Source organism: Cherax quadricarinatus, chromosome 89, assembly GCF_038502225.1.
Source record: "Cherax quadricarinatus isolate ZL_2023a chromosome 89, ASM3850222v1, whole genome shotgun sequence".
In the NCBI taxonomy this organism is placed as follows: Eukaryota; Metazoa; Arthropoda; class Malacostraca; order Decapoda; family Parastacidae; genus Cherax; species Cherax quadricarinatus.
Window position 1 is genome coordinate 374,670 of NC_091380.1, and position 20,340 is coordinate 395,009.

The 20,340-nt window shown below is 47.4% G+C and overlaps 2 long non-coding RNA genes across 6 annotated transcripts in view; one reads left to right on the plus strand and one right to left on the minus strand.

Moving 5' to 3' along the window:
• LOC138855315 (uncharacterized) overlaps positions 1 to 4,704 on the minus strand; it is a 48,013-nt gene extending 43,309 nt beyond the window's left edge. For 2 of the 5 annotated variants that reach the window (XR_011394547.1, XR_011394550.1), the window contains exon 1: positions 4,507 to 4,699. This is a non-coding gene — a long non-coding RNA (uncharacterized lncRNA). Of the gene's footprint in view, positions 1 to 2,636; positions 2,809 to 4,506 lie in introns of all 5 variants that reach the window. The other 3 variants (XR_011394548.1, XR_011394549.1, XR_011394546.1) reach the window with 3 other exon arrangements.
• Positions 4,705 to 8,012: 3,308 nt separating this feature from the next.
• On the plus strand, positions 8,013 to 8,323 carry LOC138855307 (uncharacterized). Its single transcript, XR_011394522.1, has 2 exons — positions 8,013 to 8,166; positions 8,282 to 8,323. It is a non-coding gene; the product is annotated as an uncharacterized lncRNA (long non-coding RNA).
• Positions 8,324 to 20,340: the final 12,017 nt, after the last annotated feature.

The following is a 20,340-nucleotide window of genomic DNA, read 5'->3' on the forward strand; positions in this document are numbered from 1 at the left end:
CACCCTGGGTGTTGGTGAATGGTGTTGGTTGCATGCTGGGTGTTAGTGGACTGGTGTGGGTCACACCCTGGGTGTTGGTTAATGGTGTTGGTCGCATGCTGGGTGTTAGTGGACTGGTGTGGGTTGCATCCTGGTTATAGGTGGAGCAGTGTGGGTCACACCCTGTGTGTTAGTTAGTTTAATATGTTTATTATGCACCCCATACCCATCCTGTGGGCGGTAGTCAAAAGATTACAGAGGTACATAATTGGTCCAGGGACTGGACTCCAAAGTTTTGATAGCTGAGGAAGTTACAGAGGTAATGAACTCACAATTTACAAAGGTAATGAACTCACAATTTACAAAGGTAATGAACTCACAATTTACAAAGGTAATGAACTCACAATTTACAAAGGTAATGAACTCCAGGTAGGTCTTGTCACAATCATGACAAGTTACAAAGGTATTTACAGATTACAGAGGTATGTAATGGGTCCAGGGACTGGGCCCCCAAAGTTTTGATAGCTGAACTAGGTACAAAGGTAATGAACTCACAAGTTACAAAGGTAATGAATTCTGTAAGAATGGTTACTTACGTTTATACATGGCTACAATCATGAACAAATTATAGTGTAATGAGCAATTCACACTTCCACACCCGGTCACAACTGTAATGAGTTATTGGTGCAAATATTGATTGTTGAGTCACATACACACACCCTGTGTGTTATGTGACTGGTATGGGTCACATCCTAATTTGCATGTCACTGATGTCAGTTATGGTCTGTATCATGTTATTATTGAAATCAAAATATTACTGTTATTACATGTCAGTTAGATTATTATTATTATAATCAAGGGGGAAGCGCTAAACCCGGAGGATTATACAGCGCCTGGGCGGGGGGATGTGGAAGGCATTCAGGCTTAATTCGGGGAACTGGAGCACAGATCCAATTCCCTAAATCAAGAGCATGTTGATGAAGATAACATTCTTGCAGCAGAAATGACGTCTCATGGACAACTAGTGATAGGAACTGGATATTTTCCCCCGAGACAACAATATATAGAGTCAATTCCTCTACATAGGATATTAAGCAGAAATATTCCAGCAATTCTAGCGGGAGATTTTAATGCTCATCACCCTGCCCTCTTCAACTGTGGAGCTGGTATTCCACTGGGTGACTTAAAAGGAAAACAACTCTTTAATATCATGACAGCTAGAAACTTGTCATTTCAAGGCCCATTCTTTAAATCGTACATTGGACCTCATCCAGGGACACCAGATATAGTACTGACAAACAGAGACTGTGACATCTTTCACTGTCGTATATCTCCTGGTGGAAACATAGGATCTGACCATATCCCTGTTATAATACAACTACAAACTTCTCCATTTAGAATACCTGTAACTCCTACACCCAATCTTAACACCCTAGGATTTGACCCCTTCAGGGCATTTCTGGGTGAGGATGAAATTGTGTCATTGGAAAATCTACCTTCCACTGCAATTGATGATGCAATCAGGTCCCTGCATAATCGAATAATTGAAGCTACTAATGCAACTTGTCAATTAGCTTCCACAAAGATATACCAACAACATAAACCTACTAGGGAAATTAGAGACAATTTAAGAAATTATCAAGCAGAATGTCGAAGGCATCTTCAAACGCAACAACCACCAGTAGCTACACTGCACCGATTAAGGCAAGAATTAATTAACATGATTAGTCATCACAAACGGGACTTATGGAAATTGCTAGTTCTTCAAGCTAATCAGTATAAACGTGAACCAGCAAAATTTTGGAGTAAGATCCGACAACTTTTAGGGGCAAAGCACAAGGCTCCTAACTACCTAGTTCATACCTTCACTGATGAGGATGATGAAGATGTTGAAATTAAACTTGACGATCCCCAGGACCAGGCTAATTTGATGGGTGATGTATGGGAGAAAATTCTCTCCCACAATAACAGTCGTCAATTTAACAATAATCATTATCAATTGGTAAATGGATGGAGAGATGAGAACTTGGATGATCTACAACCACTACCTTCCATCGATACTTCAACTCTTGAAGATACCCACCCGCTTACTAGACCTATTACATTACTAGAGATAAGTCAGGTTATTGGAAGAATGAGAAATAGAGCCCCTGGCCTCTCTGGAATAACAATGAAACAAATAAAGTTCCTTCCCAGAAATTGTAAAGTCTTTGGTAAATATCTTTAATGCCATCTTGGCCTCAGGTGGTTTTTAAGACTGCTAGGATGATCTTTCTAGGTAAGCCCAATAAAGACATTCACCAACCTGGGAACTATAGACTTATATCTTTACTTGAAGTCACTGGAAAAGTTCTTGAGAAAGTCATTTCCAACAGATTGAACTACTATATGGAGTTTAATCACTTTTTTACTGAAAAACAATTTGGCTTTAGAAAACATAGAGGTACCAATCATGCAATAAATGTTATTTTCGATACTGTAGCAAGTCTAAAACATCAGGGCAATCTTGCCTTAATTGCCACCAGAGATGTTCATAAAGCTTTTGATAGCTTATGGCATGATGGCCTTATATACAAACTCATTGACCTACCAGACCATAACTGGACTTTTCTCAGAGTAATATATAATTTCTTAACTCAAAGAAAAATCATTCCCACCTTTCATGGCAGGTCGACAGAGCCTTTTATACCGACAGCTGGTGTCCCACAAGGTTCTTGTCTCAGTCCACTTCTGTTCAACATTTATGTGAATGGCCTTCCTCAACCAGAGTTTAATGATACAATTGTGACACAGTTTGCAGATGATGTTATTCATGTTGTCTCATCAACTCTGGTAACAGGAAAATACAAGTATGAGAGAGTCATAGAAAAAATGAATATTGAACTTCGTCGAACATCTAATTGGGAAAAGAAATGGAGAATTACGACTAATCCTGACAAGGTCCTTGTTAGCACGATAGGATGTTTTGCATCAACAATTGAAGATAAAGGGGGTATCTCCATCAGAGGTACACCTGTAGCCATTAGAAACCCTAACAAGATTTTGGGATATGAAATAGACAGGCTGCTCCACTCAACATCTCATGTAACTAAAAAGATCAACATAGCCAAAGCCGGTCTTAGCAGTCTCTTTCGATTCAATCAAGCCCCTGAACATGTCAAAAAACATCTGTATAAAATGTTAATACGACCTATACTCGAATACCCTTGTGTCCCAATGTCATTAACAACAAAGACCAATATGCTACGGTTACAAAGGGTCCAGAATAGAGCTCTTCGCTTCATTACCGATACCAGGAGGAGAGACAGAAGAGATTAAGATTTCGTTCGGAATTTTAACCCCGGAGGGTTAGCCACCCAGGATAACCCAAGAAAGTCAGTGTGTCATCGAGGACTGTCTAACTTATTTCCATTGGGGTCCTTAATCTTGTCCCCCAGGATGCGACCCACACCAGTCGACTAACACCCAGGTACCTATTTGCTGCTAGGTGAACAGGACAACAGGTGTAAGGAAACGTGTCGAAATGTTTCCACCCGCCGGGAATCGAACCCGGGCCCTCCGTGTGTGAAGCGGGAGCTTTAGCCACCAGGCCACCGGGCCACTGGTAAGCCACCGGTGGAAATCTTATATAACAATCTAATGTAAAAATTATGCTATTTACTATGGCTGGATACCACCTGTAAGAAGCCATTGTCACGTAATTCTATAAACTGGCCAGAAAATTATTGCCTTCATTGTCGCATAAATATCCGTTGTGCAAAAAAAAAAAAAAAAAAAAAAAAAAAAAAAAAAAAAAAAAAAAAAAAAAAAAAAAATAAAAAGCAATTGCAACTTGTATAATTACTACCAATTCAGAGTCATGTACTTATATATCTGTTATATCTATGTGACTCTGATGGGTTAGTCTTATACCCCTTAAAGAATATCTTATCATTTCACATACACTTTTTAAATTACACCAAAGTGGTTGGGCCACTTACCTTTTATATCCTACCTCTCCCCCCCCTCCCATCCTTTTCCAAAATTTCTATCCTTACCCATCCTTCTTCCTTACCCATCTCACCAAAGCTCTGGTCTGGACAAGAACAAGAACAAGAGCCCCTCACCAACATCAAGGAACCTTCCTTGAGGGGACATGTCAGTTAAGATAAGATTTCGTTCGGATTTTTAACCCCTGAGGGTTAGCCACCCAGGATAACCCAAGAAAGTCAGTGCGTCATCGAGGACTGTCTAACTTATTTCCATTGTGGTCCTTAATCTTGTCCCCCAGGATGCGACCTACACCAGTCGACTAACACCCAGGTACCTATTTGCTGCTAGGTGAACAGGACAACAGGTGTAAGGAAACGTGTCGAAATGTTTCCACCCGCCGGGAATCGAACCCGGGCCCTCCGTGTGTGAAGCGGGAGCTTCAGCCACCAGGCCTGGTGGATAAAGAAATATTTACTGGCCACTACTTCAAATGGCTAAACTTGCGTCTCAGACACTTATTTCCATCAAGCGCATCATGTGGCTGCACAGACTTACATTCTGTAGCAAACTGGCGGTGATGTAGGAAAATACTCGCATTTTTGTGTTTTTGACATGAAAAAACTATGAAGTCGGAGAGAAATTTGTTTGCTTGTTGAGTTTATAAGGGTGAGTAAGAGGTGAAGCTGTATCATCCAGCCAAACTTGTTATCACACCAGCAAGATTTGCTGCACAAAGCTGAACCAGGAAAGAAAAAGAACAACAGTTCCTAAGTAATTAGAAACAGGAACTAAAAGTTCCTAATTAGATGAGGTGGAGCACCTTGTTAAACCCCAGCAGAGCCAGACACCCACACCTCACCTAAGTTTAATAACCGGTTTCCCACCAAAACCGTTAAATATTTAAGGTCATTGAGCTGGCTAATAATAATAATAATAATAATAATAATAATAATAATAATAATAATAATAATAATAATTCTCTGAATCAATGTCCTCATTACATCAATGTCATATTAAGGTGTCTCCAAATCAAAGGACATGCAGATGATCCTCAGGCTCACGGTACTCCTGACCAGGAGCTTGGACTCGGGGCCAGGAGCTTGGACTCGACCCCTGCAACCTCAACTAGGTGAGTACATCCTGAGGATCAAGGCACATGTTGAGGGTTTTGGACATGAAGGTACATGTAGAGGATCTTCAGAATCAAGGTAATCCTGACAACAAGGTACATGTAGAGGATCCTCATAATGAAGGTACTCCTGACATCAAGGTGCATTTCATCCCAAATCATCGTTGGTCAAGGAAGAAGAAATCAATCTTTTTCAAAAAGATGAAGAGAAATAATTGTCTTGATTCAAAAAGTACTCAGTAGCCAGGACAACCATGAAAACAGATGAGAATCGCTCATGTACATTACCAATAGCAACCAAACGGAAAGAGCTCGGCCGGCATTGGAGTGTGGACGTGTCTTCTGAAGCTTTCTCAGTTGTTACTTGGTGGTGTAGGCCCTATTTAGGCTCTGCTTCACCGTCTTTCTTTTCTCAAAAGACTCATTCTGCTGTTGACTCTCGCCCAGGCAGGTCATAGCAGCTCTCCTTACTCGCACAGTATCCCTACGATCCCCGTTGGGGAGGGGAACCTCTACCATCTCCACGATGTCTCATCGTGTGAGAATTAAGCCCAAGTCTGCTGTCGTCGATGACGCCACGAAGCTTGAGCTTGCAGTTTCTCTCAACACTTGTCTTCACGCAAAGTTCTCCAAGATCACGTCACTGAAAGAAGCTTTCATCGTCACTTTTCTCGATGATACTGAAGCTGACAAGGTGCTTACACCTACTGCCATGAAGACCTTAGAAGACCGAGGCTTTACCATCTCTACGTCACCATACATGCTTGCAAAACGTTCAGTGTTTATGAAACGTCTTGACAAGCTGATCACGAACATGACCATCCAGGAAATTACTACATCACTTGAAGACCTCAACACCTGGGCCAAGATTGACACTGTAGTGAAGATCCCCAACGCTTCCTCAATGCTCAAGGTCACATTCCTGGACGTTACCATGGCGACCAGAGCACTGTCTGATGGCCTGGCCATCTTTTACTACTACATCAACCCCCGACAGATTGAACCTGAACGCTTCACGTACATAACACCTTGCTGGACATGTTACTCGTACAGTCACTCTACTGCCGACTGCCACGTGAAGAATAAGAAGATATGTTCCACCTGTGGGTCTGCAGGACACGATTTTCGTTCTTGCACTTCCACTGCTGCTCCCACTTGCATCAACTGTAAGAGTGATCACCATACTCTTGCAGCCAAGTGTCCAGTGCGAAAGGATATCCTTTCTAAGAAACTAAAGGAAGAAACGAAGAAGTCATCTGGAACCTCTCCTACATACGCTGCAATTGCCAAGATTCAATCTACAACATCCAGGATTCTACAAGCTACTCAACAGTCGTCTCCACCACCTCTCACTACCCAACCTCCACCTGATGACATTTCTACCAAATTCTATTATTGCATGATGTTTGCCCACATGTAAAATGCTGCAAAACCTGGCTCTTTCAACACGACTATCAATGAACTTCTTGCACTCAACAACATGCCATCATTTAACTTCCCTGCAAGTCCACCATCAGCTAAAATTTTGAAAATAATCCCGAAGATCGTCAGTTTTGAAGCGCCAGATGACTTGAAGGAATTCATTCATTCATTCATTAGAGGTTTGCCGGTACTTCCGGCCCGGGTCTTCTCCATATGGTGACCCGGCTGTGGTCCCCGGTTGGGGTTGTCATTCATCTTCTTTCTTCTGTCGTCTTTCTTGGGCCCTCCGGCTGGAGGGTAACCTCTTCTTCTCTCTTGCGGCGACTCCCCGGACGGGAGTGTCATCTCGCTTCTCATCTTCATCAGCAGGCGTCACTTGGTCTTCATCAGCAGGCGTCGACTTGGGCTTCATTGGCAGGCATCGCCAGGGTTAAGGGTCTTCGCGCACTTGTCGCTCCGTCAAGTTATTGGTAGTGTGGCATGGGTTCTAGACGAATTCAGACTTTTACCTAGAAAACAGGTACAGGCTCCTTTGGATTTTTTTTTTTTTTTTTTAAGTGATGGGGGAGGGGAGGTAGGGGAGTGAAAGAAGGAAGAGTAGGAGAGTTAATAGATGGAGAGGTCGTGGCGACTCTTCGTTGTATGTGGCATCGTCATCGAGGCGGTGAGTGGGCAGCCAGGATGGGGATGAGAATTCCCAGGTCACGGACGGCCAGGTACACCAGCCGGGCTGCGGTGTCTTCTCGGTTCGGGTCTCCAGGCGCCATTGGGAAGTGCCTCCGTCGGAGTGACACCATCGCGGGGCAGTCGAGGAGGTAGTGCACTAGTGGCTCGGGGACCATCTGGTTGCAATGGCAGCAGCACTCCTCTTGCACACGGTCGATGAGTCTTTTGGCAGTAGGGTAGCCAAGTCGCAGCAGGTGTATCCCAACCTGCAACTTCCTGTCTAGCCTCCTCATGCTCGGCGGGGGCTCCCCTCGGGTCGCCCTGTCGTACCAGATCCGGCTCCGCGATGTGCCTGGCCCTGGTAGCGGGCGCCTGGCTGCAGCGGCTGCCCACAGGTCCACCTGTCTGCGGCTGATGGCGATGGTGGTCACTGGGCTGACTTCGCTGCGCCATCCGCCGCATCATTCCCAGCGAGGTCGATGTGGCTCGGAATCCAGTTGATTGTTGCTTGCCGTCCCTGCTCATCAAGTGTCTGCAGGTCCTTCCTGATGGCAGTAATTAGTCGGATGTTGTCCCTGGGCTCCCTGTGCATGATGGCCTGGATTGCCGCTCTGGAATCGACGTGAATGACTGGGGGTTTCCGATGATCCAGGAGCGCGTGTTGCAGGGCCCTCTGGATGGCATGAAGTTCTGCCTGGAGGATGGTGCAGTGATCCTGGCCGTCAGAGTGACATGGTGTACCCCAGCACCTGTGCAGCCAGCCTCTGGATCCCAGGAGCCATCGGTGTAATATATGGCTCACCCAGGGTGCTCTGCTGCTGCAATACTCATTGCAGCCTGTAGTGATACTGGTCCTGTGGGGAGCAGCAGCAGGATAATACTGCACCACCTCTAGGGGCCCTTAACAACAACAACAGTTTGGTGTGTGTCATGGGCACCAACACATGGTGTGTGATTCTCTCCTACTTTATCCATTTATCAGCGATGCAGATTACATGGTGAGTTTAAATATGTGGCCTGTAGTTATAACTTTTCTCTTGACATATGCAAGACATCACCATCCCTGTAGAAGCCATTATTAGATGTACTAGTCATTATATTTTGTTGTTGCAGAAGTACTATGAAGATTCTATGTTCAATAAAGCCTAGAGATAAGGCCTGTGTTTCTATCACAACACAGCCCTTTGCTGCAGCACGTGTTGTGGACAGTGACGCTTGCTAACTGGGAGGTCTTAGATGTGGACCACAACTGCTTCTGGTGTCCAGGGCGGGAGTACAGAGTACCCCGCCACAGGCTGGTCACAGCCCTTGTCGACGATAAGCGCCATGGGGAGAAGTTTGCTCGCTACATCTGCCACTGACCACACCCACAGCTGGCCGGAAAACTCCCTGAGGTCTCCCTGTTGACGTTCAAGGAGGTCTTGCAGCAGTCCCTCTCCACCAGGGAGTTGTACGTACTTGGCCACCCTCCTGGCAGCCACAAGGGCGATCCTATCGTGTAGGGGCTGCAGTTGAGCCTCATGATTCAGTGGCACGGTGTTCGTCCACCTTGGCGCGCCCAGCATGATCCGAGCTGCAGTATTTTGGGCGACGTCGAGTCTTCGAAGGTGCGAGGGGCGGGCATGGACCAGGGTAAGTGCACCATAGTCGACGAGAGAGCGCACCACCTGCACGTAGAATAATCGGAGAATGTCACGGCTGGCCCCCGACCTAGGGTTGGCGAGGGCCCACATGGCCGTGACCTGTTGCATGGTCCACTCTCTGACGTACTCTGCCTGATTCCGCAAGGAGAGCCAATTGTCAATGTGCACTCCCAGGTACAGGTAGCTGCCTACCCAGCCGAGATTGATGCCCGACACCTGCAGTCTCCCTTCCGGCACTTTGGCGTGCAGGATCATGGCCTTGGATTTTTCTGCCGAGACCCTGAGGCCAAGGCGACGACAGGTGGTGGAGAGGAGGTGAAGGTCACGTTGGGCTCTAAGCATCAAACCGCATCTCTCAGTGATGATAAGGGCAAGATCATTGGCGTAGCTGAGCAGCTGGGTGCCTAAAGAGAACGGCAGCTGGACCAGCTCATGCATCAGGACATTGAAGAGAGCGGGGCTGAGGACCCCTCCCTGCGGGGTGCCATTTTCCAGGGGCCTGAGGGTGGACACCTGTCCCTGGAAGTGCACTCGTGCACACCTGTCCTGCAGGTATGCAGAGATCCAGGCAAGGAGCCCACCCCTCACGCCCCTGCGTGCTAGGAGGTCGAGGATGGCTGGTGCGCTGGCAAGCTCAAAGGCTTTCTAGAGGTCCAGGAAGACAACAATTTTGGGTCTCTTGTTTGACCCAATGCCTGCCAGGAGGGTGGTGATGCTCTCTGCAGTGCCCACTCCTCGTGTGAAGCCGTATATATGACGGTGTTCCGGGCCGAGCTTCCACCGTAGTCGCTCAAGGATCATCCTTTCAGCAATCTTTGAAAGACAGCTGGTGAGAGAGATGGGCTGCATGTTTTCAGGGTCCCTGGGCTTGGGGATGGGCAAGATGATGGCCTCCTTCCATGCAGTGGGGAGTTGCCCAGCCCTCCAGGAGCAGTTGATGACCTCCAAGAGCGCATCGTGTCCAGAAGGGCCCGCCCTTGCGATCATGCTGTAGGTGATACCATCCTGGCCGGGGGTGGTGTCCCGAGATGTCCTGAATGCTGCCTTCAGCTCCCGATCGCTGAAGTCAATGTCGGTGTCATCGTGTTCGTAGCATGCGGCCTGCAGCCTGGCAGTCCTGTCTGGGAGGAGGACAGCCTGAAGGTTCTGCACATCTTGTGGCAGGCGGGCTGTTGCTGCCCTGGAGGTGAAGAGCTCGACCAGCCTCTCTGCTTCACCAGTCTGGTCATGGTGAGCACGCGCTGTTCCTCTTCGTTTTCCAGTAGCTATATCTATTTTCGCCCAGATCTCAGACAGGGTAGTGGCATGGTCGAAGGAGGCACACCATTCAAACCACTTTGCCAGGTGGACTCTGTGGGAGATGTGGCGAGAGTGCCTCACCACCCCCCTCAGCAGCCGAAGGGTGCCAGCAGTAGGGTTGCGTCTGTGGAGCCTACGGGCACAATTGACACGGTGATTCTGCTCCTTGACTGTATCGTCGTAGAACCACCAGTCCTGCTTGATGATGCCTCCAGCCTTGGTAAGTGGGATGGCCACCTCGGCCGCATGGGTGAAGGCCGCTTGAAGGTTCTGGGCAGCCGCATCAGGATTGTCAGAGAGGGAGGTCATCTCCCACCATTGCTGTATAACATCCTGGAAGCACTGCCAGTCAGCCTTCTTGAAGTTCCACCGTGGAGGCGGTGTGTATGGGGTGTGCTGAGTGAGCTCCAGCGTGGTGACGATCGCAAAGTGGTCGCTAGTGAGAAGAGGGTGGAGCTCCCACCTCACCCCAGGCTGCAGTCTCCGAGAGAGGAGAGTGACATCCAGGCGGTTGCCGCCGTGGTGTGTTGGCTCACCATTGATGAGGAGGACGATCTCGGGAACATCGTCGAGCACCGCCGACAAGTGCCTGCCCGTCTCATTGGTATGGGAGACAGAACGGAGAAGCTCATGATGGGCGTTGATGTCCCCCGCCACGAACACGCCCTCGAGGCGAGATATGGACAGGAGTGCAACCTCCGAGAGGTCGAGGGTAAACCGTGTGCTTCGGTACACATTGTAAATAGTCAGTGGTCCAGATGGTAGTCGCAGCGTGGCGGCTTGCACCTCCACACCTTCACCGCAGTTGACAGGGTCAATGACAATTGAGTGCGGAATGGAATTCCGCACATAGATTGCGGTGCCCCTGGCAGGGGGCCCACCACGCTGCAGGTATGCAGAGAACCCAGGGATGCGTGGCTTTGGGGTGGGTGGGGGTTTGGCAAGGGTTTCTTGGAACAGAAACACTTCTATCTCATCCTGGACTGCTGCCTGGATAGCTAGGTGGAGTTTCTGCCTCAGACCACAAATGTTCCACTGGAGGATTTTTAGGGACTGTCGGGCGACCCATCGGACTCCATCTCCTCCTGTTGGTCCATGTTTCTCCGGAATATCCGTGCGTGTTCTACCAATTCCTCGGGCGTGAAGACCTGGGTGAGGTGGGCCTGAAGGGATGCTGCGTCGGCCCTCTCCAGGAGAGCCATGCTGTACACGGTAGTTAGGAGATCCTTGCAGACCTTCCTGTCCTTCATTGATGGGATTAGCATGGACAGCACCTCTACCACAAGCTTGATTACAGTGACAATGTGAACTGGCGAGGTGCCCTCCCTCTGGGGGGACAGGGTTTCCTTGGCTGTGGTCTGTGGTTGTTGGCCCACTCCTGCGATCGTTGCCGCCGCTGTCCCGCAGGTCACGCAAGCCTCCGTGGCTCTCTGTGCCATCTGACAGGGTGCTGTGGCCTGCTTCCCGCTGCATTCGGGTGGGGACTGCCTCTGTCGGGAAGGCCCTTGCTGGTGTCCTGTTTGGTGCTGTGTAGCTGCAGCTCCTTGAGTGGCGTCCCTGAGCCGGGCTTGTTGTGTTCCTTTGTTCTGCTTTTGCTGAGGCTGCGAGACTTGCCCTTGCCGTTGTTCCCCTTGCCTCAATGTTGGCGGTGCAACCAGTCTTCTCTGGTGATCCCCTAGTGCTGGGAACTCTCTGCTGTAGGGTGTGTCCGCCGTCGAGGGAGCTGTGCTGGCTACCGCCAGCGGCCGGTGCTGATAGTTCCATGGGTTGGGGCATGGAGAGGCCATATTCGGGCCCTGTGGGGCATTGGACGATGTCCCCGCCTGTTGCTGTTGGGCCTTTACTGAGCTGGGCTGGGTCGTCGTCGCCGCAGGAGCCATCCGCTGTCGCACCTGTTGCCACCGCTGTACCATAACAGGGCAGCCTTGGTTCCATGCGTGGTGTTTCTTGCCGCAGTTGGCACACTTGGGTTCGGGGCGTGGGCTCTCGGGGGCAGGATGCTTGAGCAATGCAATGCAATCCTTGGAGTCGTGCTGCTTGCTGCAGACTCCACACTTCTTCACATGTTGGCAGGTAGCCGCGATGTGGTTGAAGCCCTGGCAGTTGTAACATTGTAGCGGGCCCTCTACATATGGCCGGGTCTTGAACCGCCCCCACACCCCCAGGGCAATGTGGGATGGTAGGAGCCCTCGGTGGTGGATCAACATATTCCGTGTTTGGATCTTGTTGGACCCGGTGGTCAGCCTTTCTGCCTTGACAATGTTGGGTACATGGAGGAAGCACTCTGCTGGGATGGGTACAGGGACGTGAAGCACAACCCCCTTGTGCATCTTTTCTTGAGCAAGGAGCTCCCTTATCCTCGGATTCTCTGCAGTTAGTTTAAGTTTTTAGTTTAATATGTTTATTATGCACCCCATACCCATCCTGTGGGCGGTAGTCAAAAGATTACAGAGGTACATAATGAGTCCAGGGACTGGGCCTCAAAGTTTTGATGGCTGAGCAAGTTACAGAGGTAATGAATTCACAATTTACAAAGGTAATGAACTCCAGGTAGGTCTAGTCACAATCATGACAAGTTACAAAGGTATTAACAGATTATAGAGGTACACAATGGGTCCAGGGACTGGGCCCCAAAGTTTTGATGGCTGAACTAGGTACAAGGTAATGAACTCACAAGTTACAAAGGTAATGAATACTGTAAGAATGGTTGCTTGCGTTTATACATGGCTACAATCATGAACAAATTTTAGAGTAATGAGCAATTCACACTTCCACACCCGATCACAACTGTAGTGAGTTATTGGTGCAAATATTGATTGTTGAGTCACACACACACACACACACACACACACACACACACACACACCACCCACACACACACACACACACACACACACACACACACACACACACACACACACACACACACACACACACACACACCTAGTAGCGACCAGTGAAGAGGCGGGGCCAGGAGCTTGGACTCGACCCCTGCAACCTCAACTAGGTGAGTACACACACACACACACATAAACACACACACACACATACACAAACTCATACACACACACACACACACTCATACACACACACACACACACGCACACACAAACACACACAAACACACACGCACAACCAGAGAGAGAGGGGAGGATGAGCCAGCAAGACTGGATCTTGTGTTCACCCTGAGCAGTTCAGACATTGAGGACATCACTTACGAGAGGCCCCTTGGAGCTAGAGATCACGTGGTTCTGAGTTTTGATTATATAGTAGAGTTACAAGTGGAGAAGGTAACAGGAACTGAAGGGGACAGGCCAAACTATAAAAGGGGGGACTACACAGGTATGAGAAAATTCCTGCAGGAGGTTCAGTGGGACAGAGAAATGGTAGGAAAATCAGTAAACGAGATGATGGAATATGTGGCAACAAAGTGCAAGGAGGCAGAGGAAAGTTTTGTTCCCAAGGGAAACAGAAATAATAGGAAGACCAAAACGAGTCCTTGGTTTACCCGAAGGTGTAGGGAGGCAAAAACTAAGGGCAACAGAGAATGGAAAAGGTACAGGAGGCATAGGACCCAGGAAAACAAGGAGATTAGTAGAAGAGCCAGAAACGAGTATGCACAGATAAGGAGGGAGGCCCAGCGACAGTATGAAAACGACATAGCATCGAAAGTCAAATCTGACCCGAAACTGCTGTATAGCCACATTAGGAGGAAGACAACAGTCAAGGACCAGGTGATAAGGCTGAGGAAAGAAGGTGGAGAACTCACAAGAAACGATCAAGAGGTATGTGAGGAGCTCAACACGAGATTTAAGGAAGTATTTACAGTAGAGACAGGAAAGACTCTGGGGGGACAGACCAGATGGGGACACCAGCAAGGAATACACCAACAAGTGTTGGACGACATACATACAGATGAGGAGGAGGTGAAGAAACTGCTAAGGGACATCGATACCTCAAAGGCAATGGGACCGGACAACATCTCCCCGTGGGTCCTTAGAGAGGGAGCAGATATGTTGTGCGTGCCACTTACCACAATCTTCAACACGTCCCTGGAAACTGGGCAACTACCTGAGGTATGGAAGATGGCAAATGTAGTTCCCATTTTTAAAAAAGGAGACAGAAAAGAGGCACTAAACTATAGACCTGTGTCATTGACGTGTATAGTATGCAAAATTATGGAGAAGATTATCAGGAGGAGAGTGGTGGAGCACCTGGAACGGAACAAGAGTATAAATGCCAACCAGCACGAATTCATGGAAGGCAAATCCTGTGTCACAAACCTTCTGGAGTTTTATGATAAAATAACAGAAGTAAGACACGAGAGAGAGGGGTGGGTTGATTGCATCTTCTTGGACTGCAAGAAGGCCTTTAACACAGTTCCTCACAAGAGATTAGTGCAGAAGCTAGAGCATCAGGCGCATATAACAGGAAGGGCACTGCAATGGATCAGAGAATACCTGACAGGGAGGCAACAACGAGTCATGGTACGTAATGATGTATCACAGTGGGCACCTGTGACGAGCGGGGTCCCACAGGGGTCGGTCCTAGGACCAGTGCTATTTTTGGTATATGTGAACAACATGATGGAAGGGTTAGACTCAGAAGTGTCCCTGTTTGCAGATGATGTGAAGTTAATGAGGAGAATTAAATCTGATGAGGACCAGGCAGGACTTCAAAGAGACCTGGACAGACTGGACACCTAGTCCAGCAAATGGCTTCTCGAATTTAATCCTGCCAAATGCAAAGTCATGAAGATAGGGGAAGGGCACAGAAGACCACAGACAGAGTATAGGCTAGGTGGCCAAAGACTGCAAACCTCACTCAAGGAGAAAGATCTTGGGGTGAGTATAACACCGAACATGTCTCCGGAAGCACACATCAATCAGATAACTGCTGCAGCATATGGGCGCCTGGCAAACCTGAGAACAGCATTCCGATACCTTAGTAAGGAATCGTTCAAGACACTGTACACCGTGTACGTCAGGCCCATACTGGAGTATGCAGCACCTGTTTGGAACTCGCACTTGATAAAGCACGTCAAGAAACTAGAGAAAGTACAAAGGTTTGCGACAAGGTTAGTTCCAGAGCTAAGGGGAATGTCCTATGAAGAAAGATTAAGGCAAATCGGCCTGACGACACTGGAGGACAGGAGGGTCAGGGGAGACATGATAACGACATATAAAATACTGCATAGAATAGACAAGGTGGACAAAGACAGGATGTTCCAGGGAGGGGACACAGAAACAAGAGGCCACAATTGGAAGTTGAAGACACAAATGAGTCAGAGAGATATTAGGAAGTATTTCTTCAGTCATAGAGTTGTAAGGCAGTGGAATAGCCTAGAAAATGACGTAGTGGAGGCAGGAACCATACACAGTTTTAAGGCGAGGTTTGATAAAGCTCATGGAGCGGGGAGAGAGAGGACCCAGTAGCAACCGGTGAAGAGGCGGGGCCAGGAGCTAAGACTCGACCCCTGCAACCACAAGTAGGTGAGTACACACACACAGGAGCTTGGACTCGACCCCTGCAATCTCAACTAGGTGAGTGCACACACACACACACACACACACACACACAAAGAAAAAAGTGTATAATTGACTACCAGCACGGTTTCAGGGAAGGAAAATCCTGTGTCACAAACCTACTAGAGTTTTATGACAAGGTGACAGAAGTAAGACAAGAGAGAGAGGGGTGGATCGACTGCGTATTTTTGGACTGCAAGAAGGCCTTCGACACAGTTCCTCACAAGAGGTTACTGCAAAAGCTAGAGGACCAGGCACACATAACAGGAAAGGCACTGCAATGGATCAGAGAATATCTGACAGGGAGGCAAGAACGAGTCATGGTACGCGACGAGGTGTCAGAGTGGGCGCCTGTGACAAGCGGGGTTCCACAGGGGTCAGTCCTAGGACCTGTGCTGTTCTTGGTATACGTGAACGACATAACGGAAGGGATAGACTCAGAAGTGTCCTTGTTTGCAGATGATGTGAAGTTAATGAGAAGAATCAAATCGGACGAGGATCAGGCAGGACTACAAAGAGACCTGGACAGGCTACAAGCCTGGTCCAGCAACTGGCTCCTTGAATTTAACCCTGCCAAATGCAAAGTCATGAAGATTGGGGAAGGGCAAAGAAGACCGCACACACAATATAGTTTAGATGGCCAAAGACTGCAAACCTCACTCAAGGAAAAAGATCTGGGGGTGAGTATAACACCGAACATATCTCCTGAGGCGCACATCAATCAGATAACTGCTGCAGCATACGGGCGCCTGGCAAACCTACGGATAGCGTTCCGATACCTCAGTAAGGATTCGTTTAAGACTCTGTATACCATCTACGTCAGGCCCATACTGGAGTATGCAGCACCAGTTTGGAATCCACACCTAGTCAAGCACGTCAAGAAATTAGAGAAAGTGCAAAGGTTTGCAACAAGACTAGTCCCAGAGCTACGGGGATTGTCCTATGAAGAAAGGTTGAGGGAAATCGGCCTGACGACACTGGAGGCCAGGAGGGTCAGGGGAGACATGATAACGACATATAAAATACTGCGCGGAATAGACGAGGTGGACAAAGACGGGATGTTCCAGAGATGGGACACAGACACAAGAGGTCACAATTGGAAGTTGAAGACTCAGATGAATCAAAGGGATGTTAGGAAGTATTTCTTCAGTCATAGAGTAGTCAGGCCATGGAATAGCCTAGAAGGTGATGTGGTAGAGGCAGGAACCATACATAGTTTTAAGGCGAGGTATGATAGAGCTCATGGGGCAGGGAGAGAGAGGACCTAGTAGCAATCAGCGAAGAGGCGGGGCCAGGAGCTGTGACTCGACCCCTGCAACCACAAATAGGTGAGTACAAATAGGTGAGTACACACACACACACACACACACACACACACATGCACATATGTGGTAATGCTTTATTTACAGCTAGCAAAGTCAGGGTATTTCTCCAGAATGGTCTGTAATATACCACTGTGGATAAAATACTTAGCCATTTCTTGAACACTTCTGAGTGAGTTGTTTCTAAATTCATTAATTTTATCGCACTCCAGTACTTAATGACGCAGGGTGTGACAATAGTCCATCTGGCAAAGTTTACATTTCGTTTGGTCTACATCTGGTGGTGGTGATTTAACCTGCCAAAGATACTTGTAACCCAGCCGGAGCCGGGCAGTAGTGACATCCAAGAGTCTGCTTATTTTGTTGGATGCACCATAGACATGTGGCTCCTCCTGCATGATAGAATGATGATAGATGGACTCACTGGTGTCAATCTCCCTGAGCCTTAAGTCCATAAAATTCAGTTGAAGTTCTTTTCGTATTATTGTTCTCAAACTACTACAGCTTAGCCAATTTATCAGTTCTATCATGCATCTGAAGACCAATGTGAGATGGAATCCACAGCATGTGCACTCTGACTCCACTGTCCACAATCCTACCATACCTGTGTCTGGCTTCTGACACAAGCATGCCACAATTTATGCTTAATGAGTTGAGAGCATTTATGGATGACAGAGAATCAGTTACAATTAAACTGTAAATCTTTGATACATAGATGCATTTCAGTGCAAGGAGTATGGCAAACAGTTCTGTCTAAATTCAGCATTCTCTGTATTAAAGTCCTCATCAATTTCATTCACTGTGCTATGTTTCATGAAACTGTTGATTCTTGCAACAAACACAGTCCTCTGAGCTTGATAGCTCTCAGGTGCAACTGGGGTAACACCAGAAGTCTTCAGTTTTTCAAGCACATCATGCTTCAGCAGTTGAAGTAACTCTTCTTCCGAAGAGAGGAGAAGTACTGCTCCAGCGTGGGTTTGAAAAACATCCACTGGAGCAACAGTTGAGTTGGAGCAAATACATGTTAGAATTTCTTTCATTGACATTTGATTACCATCAATGCGTAATCTTACACGTATCCTCACCATGATGTTTAGGAAGGAACATCTGGCAGAGGAGTTTCGTAACAAAAAGGGATCTTTCCTTAATGTTAACCTAACATCCTATTTCAGCTGACTTATGAAGGTCAGCCCCTAAGATAGCCTACCCTCGAGTAGTGAGGGGAAAGGGCCCAAGGCAAAGATCGGCCGGATTTTAAAAAACCACACGGGCTACCGGATGGTCAAAATGCCTTGTGTTAACTCGCCAAAGCGAAGTTGCCGAAAAAGAAGATAGGAAAGTCAGAAGGATAGCAATGTATGTAGTGTGTTAAGTGTGTGGGCCAGTGTTGATGTTTGGGTGAGGGGAGGATGGGGGGATGGGGATGAGAGGGGTGAACAAGCAAGCAAGTCACCGCCTTACCCTCTTGATGGGATGGGGCTCGAAGTGACTGCAAGCAAGTTTCCTCTCAGCTCTGGTGAAGAACTACTCAGGATAACCCAAGAAAATTCTTGAGCAACAGTGTTCAGAGTTGCTCAGCTGAAGAGCAGGAACGACGACGTCTTCTCTCCACGGTGGCTGGGCTGCTTCTCCTTTTGAAGGAATGCCTCCAACACTGAAGAAATGAAGTAACTCCTGACTCACGCTTTAACGACACCTGACCAATCAAGAAGCTAGCCTCCCTTGACCACGCCTCCAGCTTCTGCCAGCCTCCAATCAACATCAAGATGCAACAATCTTCCATCCAGCAAGTTGCAGTCAGCACCTGCAGAGTTCCTGCTGTCTTCTATGTCGTCTTCGTTATTGTTTATCCAGGCTTAGCAGTTGGGTCTAGTCCTGACTCTTCTCTCTTCGACTCAAGACATTCCTCTCACCATCTATTCTTCGCACTGTCTCCACTTGCCCCTCGCCCCTCGTGGGTCCTTACCTGTGAGTCCTGATCAGTTCTGATCTTCTTTTCTTGTGTGCTTGTGCTGTCATTGTCTTCTCCTTCAGGCGGTGTTGTGTGGCCCATTTATGGGGGTTCGATAGATGGGAATTTCCTAAATTCCTTCTATCTTGCACCAACTGAGCCCACGGAAGTCACCGAGATTATAAAGTCACTTAAAAATAACTCGGAATCTGTCTCATGTCCCACCATTACTGTACAAGCGAGCGGCCCATGTCCTTTCGCATGCTATTTCATTACTTTTTAACAAGTCACTAGAAACTAGCACCTTCCCGAAACTACTCAAGATGGCAAGGGTTACACCAATACATAAAGGTGGTGACCCTACAGACTTAAACAACTATAGGCAAATATCAAACTTACCATTGCTATCCAAAATCTTTGAGAAACTCGTGCACAGGAGACTATATTCATTTATAACGGCACAAAACATACTCAACCCCTGCCAATTTGGATTCAGGAAAAATAAAAGCACTAATGATGCAATCATAAAAATGCTAGATCTGCTTTACACAGCATTGGAAAATAAGGAATATCCACTAGGAATTTTTATTGACCTAAGAAAAGCTTTTGACACAGTAGACCACGACATCCTACTCCACAAACTTGACCATTACGGTATAAGAGGCCATGCGCTTGCTTAATTCAAATCTTACCTTACTAATAGGTATCAGTATGTCACCATTAAAGACACAGCATCAACAACACGGCCACTTGATACTGGAGTTCCGCAGGGAAGTGTCCTTAGTCCCCTGTTCTTCCTCATATACATCAATGATCTTCCAAACGTATCCCAACACCTGAAACCCATTCTCTTTGCTGACGACACGACTTATGTCATCTCTCACCCTAATCTTGCCACCCTCAACACCATTGTTAACGAGGAGTTAGTTAGTTTAGTTTAATATGTTTATTATGCACCCCATACCCATCCTGTGGGCGGTAGTCAAAAGATTACAGAGGTACATAATTGGTCCAGGGACTGGACTCCAAAGTTTTGATAGCTGAGCAAGTTACAGAGGTAATGAACTCACAATTTACAAAGGTAATGAACTCACAATTTACAAAGGTAATGAACTCACAATTTACAAAGGTAATGAACTCCAGGTAAGTCTGGTCACAATCATGACAAGTTAGTTAGTTAGTTTAATATGTTTATTATGCACCCCATACCCATCCTGTGGGCGGTAGTCAAAAGATTACAGAGGTACATAATGGGTCCAGGGACTGGGCCTCAAAGTTTTGATAGCTGAGCAAGCCACAGAGGCAATGAACTCACAATTTACAAAGGTAATGAACTCACAATTTACAAAGGTAATGAACTCCAGGTAGGTCTAGTCACAATCATTACAAGTTACAAAGGTATTTACAGATTACAGAGGTACACAATGGGTCC